Genomic DNA, 14,472 nt, shown 5'->3' with positions numbered 1-14,472 from the left:
ATGTGGAACGGACTTAGACAATCCACATGCTAGCCCGATTCAAACGGTAGTCGGTAAAGGCTTATCAAATCCGTTGATGGCTGAGGGTTTGCCAAAAATCCTATGCATGTTTGTAAATCCGTTAGCTTAATGGATGTGAGCTAAGACTTGAAACGAATAAGCTGAAGACAAGTCTCAAAGACTTAGTCAAAAATGCACGGAAGCCACTTCCATGTCTCAAGTCAAAACGCCAAGGTCAGACCCGCGTTACAAAAATCATGACGCCGAGGTCACACCCGCGTTTCAAATTCAAAACGCCGAAGTCAACCTCGCGTCTCAAATTCAAAACGCAGGGGTCCACCCCCGCATTCCAGAAGCAGGATTATGACGCATACCTTCACAAAGGTCCTACGTGGCAAATCCCTTCAATCAAGATGCCTTCAAAGCAAGTGCAGAGAACGACTCCTTTACAACAAGGAATCAACAGCTCTAGGATCAGAGTTGAGATCCAAAGTATTCCGAAAATTCGTCCCAGTCAACCGTGGTGGATGCCAAGATAGCAGAAAGTCTATGTAGGCTGTCTAAAAATCACAATAGATAGCTTATCCCCTATCAAACACTGATGATGGAAGTTACAATCTGACGACTTCCAGAAGGCTGTAATCTGAAGACTTTCGCGTAGATTGCTGAAGGTTATAATCTGACGACCTTCACGACAACTGATGAAAGCTCTAATCAACGGCCTTCACAATCAATATCGGGAGTTACAATCTGACGACTCTCATATTCTCAAGGAGCCAAGACGAAGATTACAAGACAATGATCTTTGCAACGCAATGACAAAGGCAAGACGCGGAGGTCCTCCCCGTGTATCAACAGTAAAACGCCAGGGTCGAACCCGCGTTACAATGTCAAAACGCCAGGGTCGAACCCGCGTTACAATGTTAAAACGCCAAGGTCGAAACCCGCGTCACAACATCAAAAACGCCAGGGTCGAAACCCGCGTTACAACATCAAAACGCCAGGGTCGAAACTCGCGTTACAACAAGCCAAAACGCGAGTGACCCTCGCGTTCATTGGTGTTCAGCCAACACCCAACCTCGCGTCTCAATTCTAAGAGGCGAAGTTGGGTATTCCCTATAAATATGGGTAAACTCAACTGAGTTAAGGCTGGCTTTTGGAAAACGGAAGAGTTAGCAGCAAGGCTGGCATTTTCGGATCTGGGACTTCGCAGCAAAGGTTTTGGAGGAGATCGGCCTTGATCCTTCAGCAACGATCGACCACAGAGCTTCTTCTAGCCTTGGCTTATTAACCGATCTTCGGTTCAAATCAACTCTTTTACAGAGTTCTTCTAAACTCGTTCTGAGTTCTCAAACTTGCCACACAAGTTCTCCACAACGTCAAATCGTGAGGAGAAGACATTGTTCCAGTGAATTTTGGAGGGTTCGGTGGGATTTTCTTGGCTTGGATCCGACCACAGAGCTTCTTCTAGCCTTGGCTTATTAACCGATCTTCGGTTCAAATCAACTCTTTTACAGAGTTCTTCTAAACTCGTTCTGAGTTCTCAAACTTGCCACACAAGTTCTCCACAACGTCAAATCGTGAGGAGAAGACATTGTTCCAGTGAATCAAGACGTGCGGATCGTCAACGGAGAGCAAACTCGACGCGAGCATTCGAGGGAGGCACTCCATCGCCACCGTGAAGAACCCAGTTTTAAACAAAGAGGAAGAACCAATTTCGTTCTCCTCTCTTTTGTAATCAAGTTGTAATCGAGATCAAAAGGAATACAAATCAATTTTCTTTATTCTCTTCTTCCTTCATTCTACTTCTCCCTCTTCACCGTCTACTCTCTCCTAACTCTACCATAACCCTCCTCTCCCTCTTCATCTTTCCCTCTAACTTTGTATCTCCCTCTCCTGCCTCCCCCTCTGTCATCATCGGCCTCTCCTCTCGCTCTTCTTCCTCACCATCTCCATCTCCTACATCGTCTCTCGCTGCTAGCCTGCTACTGCCTCCTATGTCGTCTCTTGCCGTTACCATCTTTCATTACCTCTCAACAAGAAAAGCTCTAAGATGATTCTCCCACTCTATTTATCTTTCCTCTTTTATTCCCTCCTCCATTATTCTCCTTCCTCTGCGCTCTTCATCAAAAGACTCTAAAAGCTTGCATTTTGTGGCAAAAGTTTTGTATACTTCTTCAATTTAACTATGCTTGCTGGAGAGTGAATTATAGTAAGCTTGATTTTGGAGCAAAATTAGCGGAGATTGATTTGTTGGTGTTTTTGATGCATTTAGAGATTACTAATTTTTCTGTGTTGCTAATTTAAAATTTTTGACAAATTGTTACACTAACTGTACTTTTTGTTGCTACAAATATGATTTTTATGTGTTATGATTGTTTTCTTTTAGAATAGCACACAATGTGTTTGTTGTTTTGCTTCAGCTAGAGAACTTAGCATATATTGAATTCAATGGTTAAAAAATAGATTAATCTCATTATGAAAATTATGGAATTGTTTATATCTACACAGATAAAACAAAGTTGAATTAGAACTCAATTGAGACCTCATTTTGCTATGTTTTGGGTTGTTGTATGTAGTACATGTTAACTTTAGCAAGCACCAGTTAACTATATCTGATATCTGTTAACTTTAACAGTACTTGTTAACTATATTCGATACGTATTAACTTTAGTCATTACATATTGTTAGCTATATCTAGTACCTATTAACTTTAGCCAGCACTTGTTAAATATACACTATACCTGTTAACTATACCCAGTACCTATTAAATATATCAAGTACCTATTAAGTTTATCCAGTACCTGTTAAGTATTTCTAGTACATAGATGATTCTACAAGTAGATTATACTCATCTTGAAGCAAAAGAAGATAAACAATACAACCCAAAGCTACATATATATGATGACAATGGACTCTAGTTGTTTGCTTCACTCTTAACATTGCTTTAGCGAGACATGTTGTCTACAACTTTATAATCCCACTGCAATCTGCCACCCCAATCCCAATCCATAGCCGATTTGATGAAATTATAAGCATTTTAGTTGTTAAGTATAAGCATTTTAGTTGTTGAAAAACTTGGTGATATTACAATTAATGTGACCATATATAAAAATATTTAATAGCTATTGGCTAAAGATAATATGCATCGGATATAGTTAATACGTACTGACTAAAGTTAACAAGTATTGGATATAGTTAATATATAATCGGTAAACGTAACATTAAAGGGATAAACTTAACATGTAATTGATAAACTAATACTGGGAGTCAAAGTAAGTGTTCCTAATGCATTCTCATCTTTATTTTTTGATTTACAATAGTTTTTTCTCATTTATATCTGGGTAAAGCGAAGATCATATTGTCTAATTGAACACTATTGCGCATTCAAAATCAAAGCTTTGTACTTTTCTTTGCATTTAAATGACGAGATAACTCGCATAGCATGAGCATGTGCCATAAAATCCTAATTCAACACAGCTGCACGTTACAAAAATAGAACTTTATTTCTAAATCAAGGCTTTAAACTTGCAGTCACACATATCTTTTTAGCATTTAACCAAACAATTTATAACCAATCTCCAAACTACCATATATCATATACTCACTTAACATACTACTCCAAAAAACCAAGTTGAGAATGACGACGAGCTCGGAGAGGAGATATTATCCCACATAACTTGTTCCTATTAAGTATCACAAGTACATGTTAACTATACCCCGTACATGTTAAATATAACCGGTTCTTCTAAGGATCACATGTGTATATTAACTATAACAGGTATATGTTAACTATAAAATGTTCTGGTTAAGTATCATATATAATTGTTAACTGTAACATATATGTGTTAGAAGTAACTTATAATTCATATATTGAATAATTTCTCATCACATGCTAATTAATAAGCAAACATTTATTAGAGGTAACATGACCATATATGAAAAATATTTAACAGTTGTTGAGTATAGGTAATAGGTACTGGCTAAAGTTAACAGGTACTTGTTCGTTTTCGTCGTAACTTCTTCATCCGAACTCGGATTTGAACGATTCAAAGTGCGTTGGAAAGCCGGCGAGGAGTTCTATAAGCTCCAATGATTAGATCATCTGTGGAATAAATGAGACACGAAGGGCATTTCGTCTTTTGTAAGTGACACGAGGCTCCCGATCAGTTCGTATCTTTATTCTGAAACTCCGTTGCTTCACATAGTTTGCCGATTCACTTCAAGCGTTCGTCGACATCAATCAAGCTTCTATGAACCAGATGGTGACGCTCATCGTCTTCTCTTAGCTTTGAGCTGTTCGTAGAGACCTATAGGCAATTTTCGATGCCTACAGATACCCCCTCCAAAGCGTTCCAGACTCGTTTCTTTTATAGAAGAGGCTGGAATACTTTGGATATGATTGGTCCAGCCTTCGATTGGTGTAAAGAACCTGTAGTTAGCTTAAACCCTTGACTCCTTCGATTTTTGGTCTATTCAATGCTTTGATGAATAGCCGAAGTCCTTCTGGCGCTGCGTTTATCGCCTGGCCGTCGTTGGAGTCTCGAGTCTACCACCGGTGAGTTGAGTTTGGCTCGTGTCATTGAGTTGACTTTGAACTGACTATCTCCGTCATGATATATTGATTTGCGCTGACTTTTTGATCGCAACGCGTTGATCGGCGTTGACCTAGGGTTACGCGTTGACCGGCATTGACCCTAGGGTTTCGAACGTCGTACGATGCTCAAGTCACGAGACCAACTAATGGAGCTGGTGCGTCAATGACTTGCATTTATAGAATTTTTGGCAAATCCTCAGCCATCAACGGGTTTGATGTGCTCTTACTGATTACCGTTTGAATCGGGCTTACATGCGGATTGTTTTAAGCCCGTTCCGCATGTGACATTGTGCTAAAGGAATGAACTCCCTTAGACTTGATGCTACGACTTTGAATACGTAGACTTCGCCATTGTTACGGGAATAGACTACCCGGCAACGCGTGTTAGGCGCTGACTTATCCTTACTTAGGATTCAGGATAAAAGTCCCCAGACTCGGATTCTGGTGTCTTCTTCAATCGGTAAAAGACTAAACCAGCAACGCGTATTAGGCGTTGGCTTATCCCTGCTTAGGCTTCGGGATAAAATTCCCCATGCGTGTGAGGCACGGATTATAGTGTTATTAATAACAACCTGCCACAATGTTGAATATGTGGTCTTTTGTCCTTTTTACGGTCAAAGACTAACCAGCAATGCGTGTTAGACATAGACTTTGGGATTTTTGGCAAACCCCCAGCCATCAACGGATTTGATGTGCCTTTACCGACTACCGTTTGAGTCGGGCTAGCAAGCGGATAGTTTAAATCCGTTCCGAATGTGACGTTGTGCTAAAGGAATGAACTCCCTTAGACTTGATGCTACGACTTCGAATACGTAGACTTCGCCATTGTTACGAGAATAGGCTACCCGGCAACACGTGTTAGGCGTTGACTCGTCCCTACTTAGGCTTCGGGATAAAATTCCCCAAGTTTAGACCTTGGTGTCTTTTTCAATCGGTGAAAGACTAAACCGGCAACGCGTGTTAGGCGTAGACTTATCTCTGTTTAGGAGTCGAGATAAAATTCCCCAAGTTTAGACCTTGGTGTCTTTTTCAATCGGTGAAAGACTAAACCGGTAACGCGAGTTAGGCGTTGACTTATCCCTACTTAGGGTTCGGGATAAAATTCCCCGCGTGTGTGAGGCGCGGATTTTGGCGTTATTAATAACGGCCTGCCACAATGTCGAATATGTGGGCTCTTGTCCTTTTCACGGCAAAAGACTAACCGGCAACGCGTGTTAGGCGTTGACTTATCCCTGCTCAGGATTCTGGATAAAATTCCTCGTGCGTGTGAGGCACGGATTTTGACGTTATGAATAACAATCTGCCACAATATTGAATATGTGGGCTTTTGTTCGTTTTACGGTTAAGGACTAACCGGCAACGCGTATTAGGCGTTGACTTATCCCTTCTTAGGATTCGGGATAAAATTCCCCGTACGTGTGAGGCACGGATTTTGACGTTGTGAATAACAATCTGCCACAATGTTGAATATGTGGGCTTTTGTTCTTTTTACGGTTAAGAACTAACCGACAACGCGTGTTAGGCGTAGACTTATCTCTGTTTAGGAGTCGAGATAAAATTCCCCAGGTTTAGACCCTGGTGTCTTTTTTCAATCGGTGAAAGGCTAAACCGGCAATGCGTGTTAGACATAGACTTTGGGATTTTTGGCAAACCCCCAGCCTTCAACGGGTTTGATGTGCCTTTACCGATTACCGTTTGAATCGGGCTAGCATGCGGATTGTCTGAATCCGTTCCGCATGTAACGTTGTGCTAAGAGAGTGAATTCTCTGAGACTTTGCGCTATGATGCCGAATACATAGGCTTCACCCTTGTTACGGGAATAGGCTACCCGACAACACGTGTTAGGTGTTGACTCATCCCTACTTAGGCTTCGGGATAAAATTCCCCAAGTTTTAGACCTTGGTGTCTTTTTTAATCGGTGAAAGACTAAACCGGCAACGCGTGTTAGGCGTAGACTTATCTCTGTTTAGGAGTCGAGATAAAATTCCCCGTGCACAAGATGCCCGGATTGTGTCTTTTCTAAGAACAAAGACAGACTGGAAAATGGGAGATGAAGAATTTTATATTCTATCTCCCGGTACTGAAGAAGAAGAATTTTATATTCTATCTACAGTAAGAAAGGAAACTCAAGGTGAGATCTCCACCCCCAGAATCCGAAAAGATGAAACTAAGAGTGGGATCTCCACTCCGAGAATCGAGAAGGTTCAAACGACTCTAACTTTTATAGGATTGGTCATTTGAATCAAAAGAAGTCCCTCATTTATCGAGGGGAAATTCTGATTTCGACCCTAACTTTTATAGGTTTGGCTGAAAAAGGAAAAGATGGAAGTCTTTCGTTTATCAAAAAAGAATAACTCGGTCTTAGTCTCAACTATCTGTAGGTTTGACTAAGTGAGATTGGGAACAATCCTAACTTTTATAGATTTGATTGCTCAATTTTTTGAAAGTGGACCTCTCCTTCATGGAAGGAATCGAGAGGGGACTTTGGTTGTGGCCCTAACTATAGGAAGGTTTGACCAGGTAGACAGTGAGAGTGGGAGTACAAATCACAGTGGGGGTTTAGTGTTTATCACTTTGTTCGTAATTATTGGGTTATCCCTAAGAAAATTACATATAGCATTCTTCTGGGAACTTCCCATTACATGAATCATCCACCCCCAGCTTCTTTCTTGGAACTGGGCTTCAACTAAGGTTTGGATGCTATTCTTTAAAGTAAAGCAAGCCTTGGTGGGATGAAGGATCCTCCTGTGGTACGCGCAGTACTTCGGATCTGCAGTATCGTCCGCTTCCTCCTGATTTGTGATGGGCGGCAGCTTGATCTTGTTATTTTTGAGAAGGGTCTCGAAGATGGCCGGAACGTCTTCGTCCTTGAATGAGTACTCTTTTTGGAGCCTCGGATCCGAACTATTCCGCTGTCGTCGGGACTGCTGTTGCGACGTCTGATTAACGTCAATAACTGTTGTAGGTATCTTCCCTTCATTATGGGAAATGAGACCCGGATTCAGAGGGTTAGTCATCAGTTGGCATCTTTCAACCTTCCTCCTTCTAAGGAATCGTTCGGCCTGCTCTTCGCGCGCCTTCAACTCTCTCCAGGTATTGAGTGACTCTACTCCCATAACGTCCAAGATGTTAATGGACAAGTTGTTATGACAGGTTTGCAAGACGAATTCCTTCGTGACGGGATCCTTACAGTTCATTGCCTGATTGCGAAAACGTTTGATGAAGGTATCCACCGACTCTCCGTCTTTTTGTTTCTCATCGAAGAGTATCCTGATCGACACTTCGGCGTCATCATCGAAGAAATGAGCGAGGAACATACTTTCCAGGTCCTCCCAGCTGTTGGGCGGTACCAATCGAAGGCGGGCCCGCAAAGGGTGCCAACAAATGACCGGACCATCAGAGGCTCGTTGCCAGAGATCACTCCCAAATGGGACTTGAAATAGATCAGGTGCTGAGTGGGGGAACCCTTCCCATCGAACGGCGTGAAGTTGATCAGGTTGAACTTCGCCGGATACGGAATTGATTCCCATTCTTTCGGGTAAGGACACGGAATGCCGGTCTTATTTACCTTTTGAGCAGACATTAAAGCATTAATTTTGCTCTCGAGATCCTTCATCTTTTCGTCCTCATCTATATCCTGTTTTGGATAATTTTCGAGAGGAATAATGCGGCCACCCCCAGTGTTATTATCTTTGGTAGAACCACCCCCAGCGTTGTTATCTGTAGGGTGTGCATTTGAACCACACCCGGTATTTTTGGGAGGTGCGTGTTCATCCACATCTGAATCGCTACCTGCTTGGTTAGCAGTGCTGCGACGGCTGGATTCACCTAGCTGATTTGACAAAGCTCGGATTTGTTGGTCGTGCATTTGTCTCATCTCCTGCATAGCCATTTCCATTTCGAACTTGAAGTTCTCTTTTTGTTTGGCTAGAGCATCCTCAATGATTTTGGTTATTTGCTCGGTGTTGACCATGAACACTTCCCGAGCTTGTCCTATGCTAGACGTTGTATCGTCAGAGGCGATTGCGGAATAAGACTCCGAGAGTTCGTCATCGGAATGAATTCCTTCATGAACACCCTGGTAATCATTATGTCCAACGGTTTCTAGCTGAAGCTGAGATATCTGTTGGGTTATTCCCGAACTGACTCTTCTTCCTGGAGAGAAATTAGGGTTAGAACCACTTGAAACAATCGGAGATTTTCCCTTCTTGACCATGTTGATGGTAACTTCTGGGAATTCATCATCTCGAGCAACCGATCCTCTTTGGTGGAAACACCTTGATTTGGGCTTCGTCGTTCCATCGGAGATCCTCTCGAATATCGAGACCCTCTGTGGAGCGGTCTTGGGATAGCTACACGCTGATAATACTGTCCTGATAATTTTGATACACGGACAATGAGAGTCCGCTTCCTGGGTACTTCTCTTTCGAGATTTATTCTTACCCCCAGCCTGATAGTACAACTCATCGACGTTGCGGTCGGAGTAACCTATCGGCTGCTTACATGGATTCTCAGGTATAACGCGTTCGTCTGTCTGAAGCGTTTTCCTCTGAGTAAACATTGCCTTGTTGGCATCTACTGGAGTCGCACTTTTGGAATCACACCCTTGTGAGGGTGGAACCTTAACGGGCTCCTGGTTTTCTGCACGTACCTCCAAGCGGGCTATTGTAGAAATTGATTTGTTAGGAGGTCGCGTACGACCCCCAGTCCGGATGTTTGCTCGAAGCTCCTTTAACGGTCTCCAGTTTTCCTTAACAAGCGCTTTTCCTCGATTCTCGGGTAGGGCGCCGACACAATCCTTCAATGGGATTCTAGATTTGGGGAGATCCACACTATCATAGAGCTTCACCGGAAGTACGGGAGCAGGGTCTGGAGTTGACGAAGGCCAGAGAGCATCGTCGCCTGCTTTTGCCTTAGGCGCTGATTTGGCCTTTGGCATCCAGACTTGCTTAGATCTTGGTGGTTTTTTGACCACCTTTTCCTTCTGCAATTCCTGTGCCTTCCGTACAAGAATCCTCGTCTGCGCTAACAGTGCGCGGCGCTTATGGATGCGCTCCTTAAGAGTTGAACGTGTTCGTTTGACACGAACCCATTCATTAGTAGGTGGTTGGGAGGAGGTTCTCAAAGCTTGTTGCTGGAACACTTTGCGCCTTCTGCGTTTCAGATCCGCATCATAACAGATCCCGTCAACAGGCTCCAAAGCCTTGGCAAATTGATGCGCGAGATGTTGACGGCGCCTTTGACGAGCCCTCTTCGTCAACACTGGTGCACTTTCAACGGGCAACTCCTTGACTTTCGAGGAGTTGTCACGAACGTTGGATCTGGTTTCTTTGGAAGCCGGTGGATCGTTGTCATATAATATGATTACTTTAGTAAATAAATTATAATAATGTATATATAAATATTAATAATAGTAACAGTATTTAATAAATAAAAACAATAGTATATATGGATCTATACAATATTTATAGGTAATGAATATGACATATCATAATTATATAATATATCTATGTAATAAATAATATATTATTATAAAGAAAGAAATTTTAATAAAAAAACAATATTTGCTAAACAATGTTAATGTAAAAAATAGTATTCATGATAATATATTATTATATCATAATATCCTAATATAGTTATTTAAGTACTAATTAATAACCTAACATAATAAAAACTATATATCATTATATAATATATTAATTTATTGAATAACATACTAGTAATTAACATAATATTAATCGTTTTGAAGTATATATCTTATATTAATAATACCGATAATATGATTAATAATAAATAAATTAGGCTTCGGCAGCGAAGCTGTTGGCTCCCACTGTGGTCGCCAGTTTGTTCGTTTTCGCCGTAACTTCTTCATCCGAACTCGGATTTAAACGATTCAAAGTGCGTTGGAAAGTCGGCGAGGAGTTCTATAAGCTCCAATGATTAGATCATCTGTGGAATAAATGAGACACGAAGGGCATTTCGTCTTTTGTAAGTAACACGGGGCTCCCGATCAGTTCGTATCTTTATTCTGAAACTCCGCTGCTTCACATAGTTTGCCGATTCACTTCAAGCGTTCGTCGACGTTAATCAAGCTTCTATGAACCAGATGGTGACGTTCATCGTATTCTCTTAGCTTTGAGCTGTTCGTAGAGACCTATAGGCAATTTTCGATGCCTACAGTACTGGGCATAGATAATAAGTACTAACTAAAGTTAACAGGTACCAAATATAGTTAACATGTACTGGATATAGTACTGGCTAAAATTAACATGTACTAGATATGACGACCCAAAATGTAACAAAATGAAATCAATGGATAGTCATTTTAATTGAGTTCTATTTTAATTTTGTTTCATTTATATAGATATAAACAATTTCATAATTTTCATAATGAGATTAATCTATATTCTAACTATTGAATTCAACATACGCCAAGTTATCTGGTTGAAGCAAAATAACAAACACATTGTGTGTGGTTCTAACTAAACGCAACCATAACACCTAAAAACATCTCACATGCAAAAAAATTGTACTCAACTAGTCCCATAACCAGTTCATCAAATCACATTAACTTCATCAAAGAAATAATCAAAATTTTCATTTTTGAGGGCACATCTCATAGCATTTCCTCAAATACTTAGCATTCATAAATTTTTAGCTCAAGTAATATCATTTTAACTTGCAGGCCAACCATTCACCTCACAAGCATTTCAACAAACAACACATACATCCTAAAACCCTCATTATACTCCTCGTACTCCTTCATTACCCACTAGATCTGAGCCCTAACCCTGACATTCACCTCCTAGCCACCTTCTACGCCTCTTACATGTGACACCCCTAGTTTACTTCTATATGGACTATTGTGAAGTAATGTTAGTGGTTTATATAGAGAAAAGCCCAAGACCCAATGATAACTAATGCTAGCATTTTGACAGTAGATTTTAGCCAACATTGAGTTGCTTTCGGTGAGTTTCATGGCTTGCTCGCGCCAATGGGCCCGTGGGCCCGAAGTGTGATATTACAGACCACCCTCCATCACCAAATTCATCCATACCCCCTCATAGTCTTCCTTTATTTATTTTCCCTCACGATGGCCCTCACTGGCTTGATGAGCTCGACCTTTCCATCATTCTTTCCTACTCCTTCTCTATGTTCCTCTTTGTCCATCTTGTTGATTGCCTCTCCTCTTCCTCTAAGCCTTCTAAACGTTTGCCTAAGATGACGGGGTGGGAGGGTACGCTCATGGTGGAGAGGAGGTGGGAGAGGGAGACGACAGGGTCGGCGATCTCAGTCGACGGTCTCAGTTGACTGAGATCGCCGATCGTCGCTGCTCGCTGCTGCTCGAGCGTAGTGGTAGGAAATCTAGGGCTTTTCCTTAACAACGCATTTATGAATTATGAGAGACGAAGGCTTGCTGCCAGCGCTTCACTTGGGCTCCATTTGGATACCATGGTGTTTTACTTGTTTCCATGGAGTTTTTGCCAAAAATAAAATATCATGTGTTTGGAAACCATGGTGTTTTTTGAGCTAAATCATCCTCAAACCAAAAACACAACACTTATTTCAAAACACATTTTAGGTGTTTTGGTTTTGAGTTTGAGAAAATGTTAATATAATATCTAATATAATATATTAAATGTAATTAATATAGAGTTATTATCAACATGCTTATTTTATTATACTATACTATACTATATTATAGTTAATTTAATATATTAGTAATATTTATTAAATAATATAAAAATATAATAAATAACATATCTTATATAATAATATAATAACATATTAAATATCAATATTTAATATGTTAATAATGTGTTATATAATAAATATAATAATAAAATATAAATAAACTAATAAAAATAATAAAAAGTTTTTGATAATAAATAATAATATAATAATGATATAATAATATACTATACAATAGTATAATCATATAATATTATTAACTTTTAATAAATAAATTATAATAAATTAATAATTATAAAATATTATATAATAGTAACATATTTAATAATAACATAACAATATAATAATATGATTATAATAATATATTTTTATGGCTAAACTGTAATCTATCAATATATGTAATATATTAATATATTATGCTTAATAAATAATATAATGTATGTATAAAGTAAAATAAATTTTTACATAATTGACGAATTAATTGCCGTAAACAAATGTTAATGGTAAAAAATAAGTATAGTTTCATGATATAATAATATTTATTCTATATCATAACATGACTAATATCTATCTTATTAAAGTGACTATTAATAAAACTCACTAACATATTAGAAAAACTATAATATACTATATATCAATTTATATTAACTTTACTTAATAACCATACTTAAGTAATAACATTAATTATTTAACGGCTTATTAATTAATTTTATATTATATTAATGAATACCATAATATTGTATTTAATGGAATAAAATAAAATTATTTAGAAATATTAATATAATATACAAAAATAACAAATTGATATACCTAAATAATTAAATATATAATTATTTGAAAATAATATGTAATTATTATAATATAATAATAATTATATATAATATAACTTATTAAAATATAATATAATTTTATAATACATTATATAATATTATATTGCATTACATTAAATATTTATAATGCTATAATATAATAATGTAAACTAAATATTATAACATTTTATTTATAATATATTTTATTATAATTAATATATAAAATATTAATAATATGTTTAATACTACTGTTATAATTTGTCAAACTAGTGTTGACAAAAAATACTTATCATGGTGTTTTGAAAACATTTTAAGAGAAAAACACAGCACCATGATATTTTTTTTACAAAAACACAATAAGAAAAACACTATGGTATCTAAACGAAACCTTGGTTATTGGGTCCATGGGTTGATGTTTGTGTTATACGGGTCAGTTCCGGTCAACCCAAATTGGCCCATTTAATAAATGGGTCAGTTGGGATTGACCCGTTTATGACTCGACGCATGTAATTCGATCTATACCCATTATAAATGGGTCGGGTCGGATCGGATCGAATTGATGGGCCGATTCGATCTATACCCATTATAAATGGGTCGGGTCGGATCGGGTCGGATTGATGGGCCGGGTCATATATTGCCACCCTAGGTCCGCCCCCATTAAATCCTAGCTGTTCTATTTCCAAATTGAGAGTTCACTTGGAACTCGATCGAATTAGGAAACCCTAGATTGCCGCGGGCGGTGGAATCGAAATTATCGAATTTGGTATTCAATTGATGCCGCAACGAGGTAAAACTTGTTCTGATTTTTTAAGAATCCTTTCGTTCTTTCTCTCCCCCTTTAACTAGAAGCTCGTAAAACAATTGATGATGAAAATTCGCACGCTTTTAAAAACTTAGGAGACGTGATGAACAAGAAGCGCGTCAACTCATCAGGAGGAGATGAAGATGGCCCCAACAAGAAACAAGGAATCACTGGAAAGAAAGAGAACAAAACTCAGGTACTCATCATCTTTTTATTATTCTACTAATACTAAATTGATGATGATAATTATGGTTTTAAAATTAAAAGATTTGTGCGTAGAGCCTGCAACAAAAATTGAAACGGGTTGCTGCCGCCCATGCTTACCACTTGACGTTGTGCGTGACATTCTCTCAAGACTGCCTGCAAAATCAATTGCAAGATTCCGCTGCGTCTGCAGGCAATGGCTTTCTCTGACTTCTGATCCCCGTTTCTTGAAATTGCAGCACGAGAGATCTTCGAGCTGCATGCTTATCAGTAGGATTGTTTACAAGGGAGAAATAAACTTGTTTGAGTTCAGAAACGGGTATAGGAGTTCGCACGGATTTAATCTCGGGAGAGCGCATTATGAGCTG

General features: G+C 39.0%; 1 long non-coding RNA gene across 1 annotated transcript; it reads left to right on the top strand.

Annotated features, from left to right (window-relative positions):
* LOC109835969 lies at positions 13,794–14,266 on the top strand. Its single transcript, XR_002245759.1, has 3 exons — positions 13,794–13,885; positions 13,996–14,096; positions 14,180–14,266. It is a non-coding gene; the product is annotated as an uncharacterized LOC109835969 (long non-coding RNA).

Source organism: Asparagus officinalis, chromosome 4, assembly GCF_001876935.1.
Source record: "Asparagus officinalis chromosome 4, Aspof.V1, whole genome shotgun sequence".
Classification (NCBI taxonomy): domain Eukaryota; kingdom Viridiplantae; phylum Streptophyta; class Magnoliopsida; order Asparagales; family Asparagaceae; genus Asparagus; species Asparagus officinalis.
This window is presented reverse-complemented; position numbering and strand designations above follow the sequence as displayed.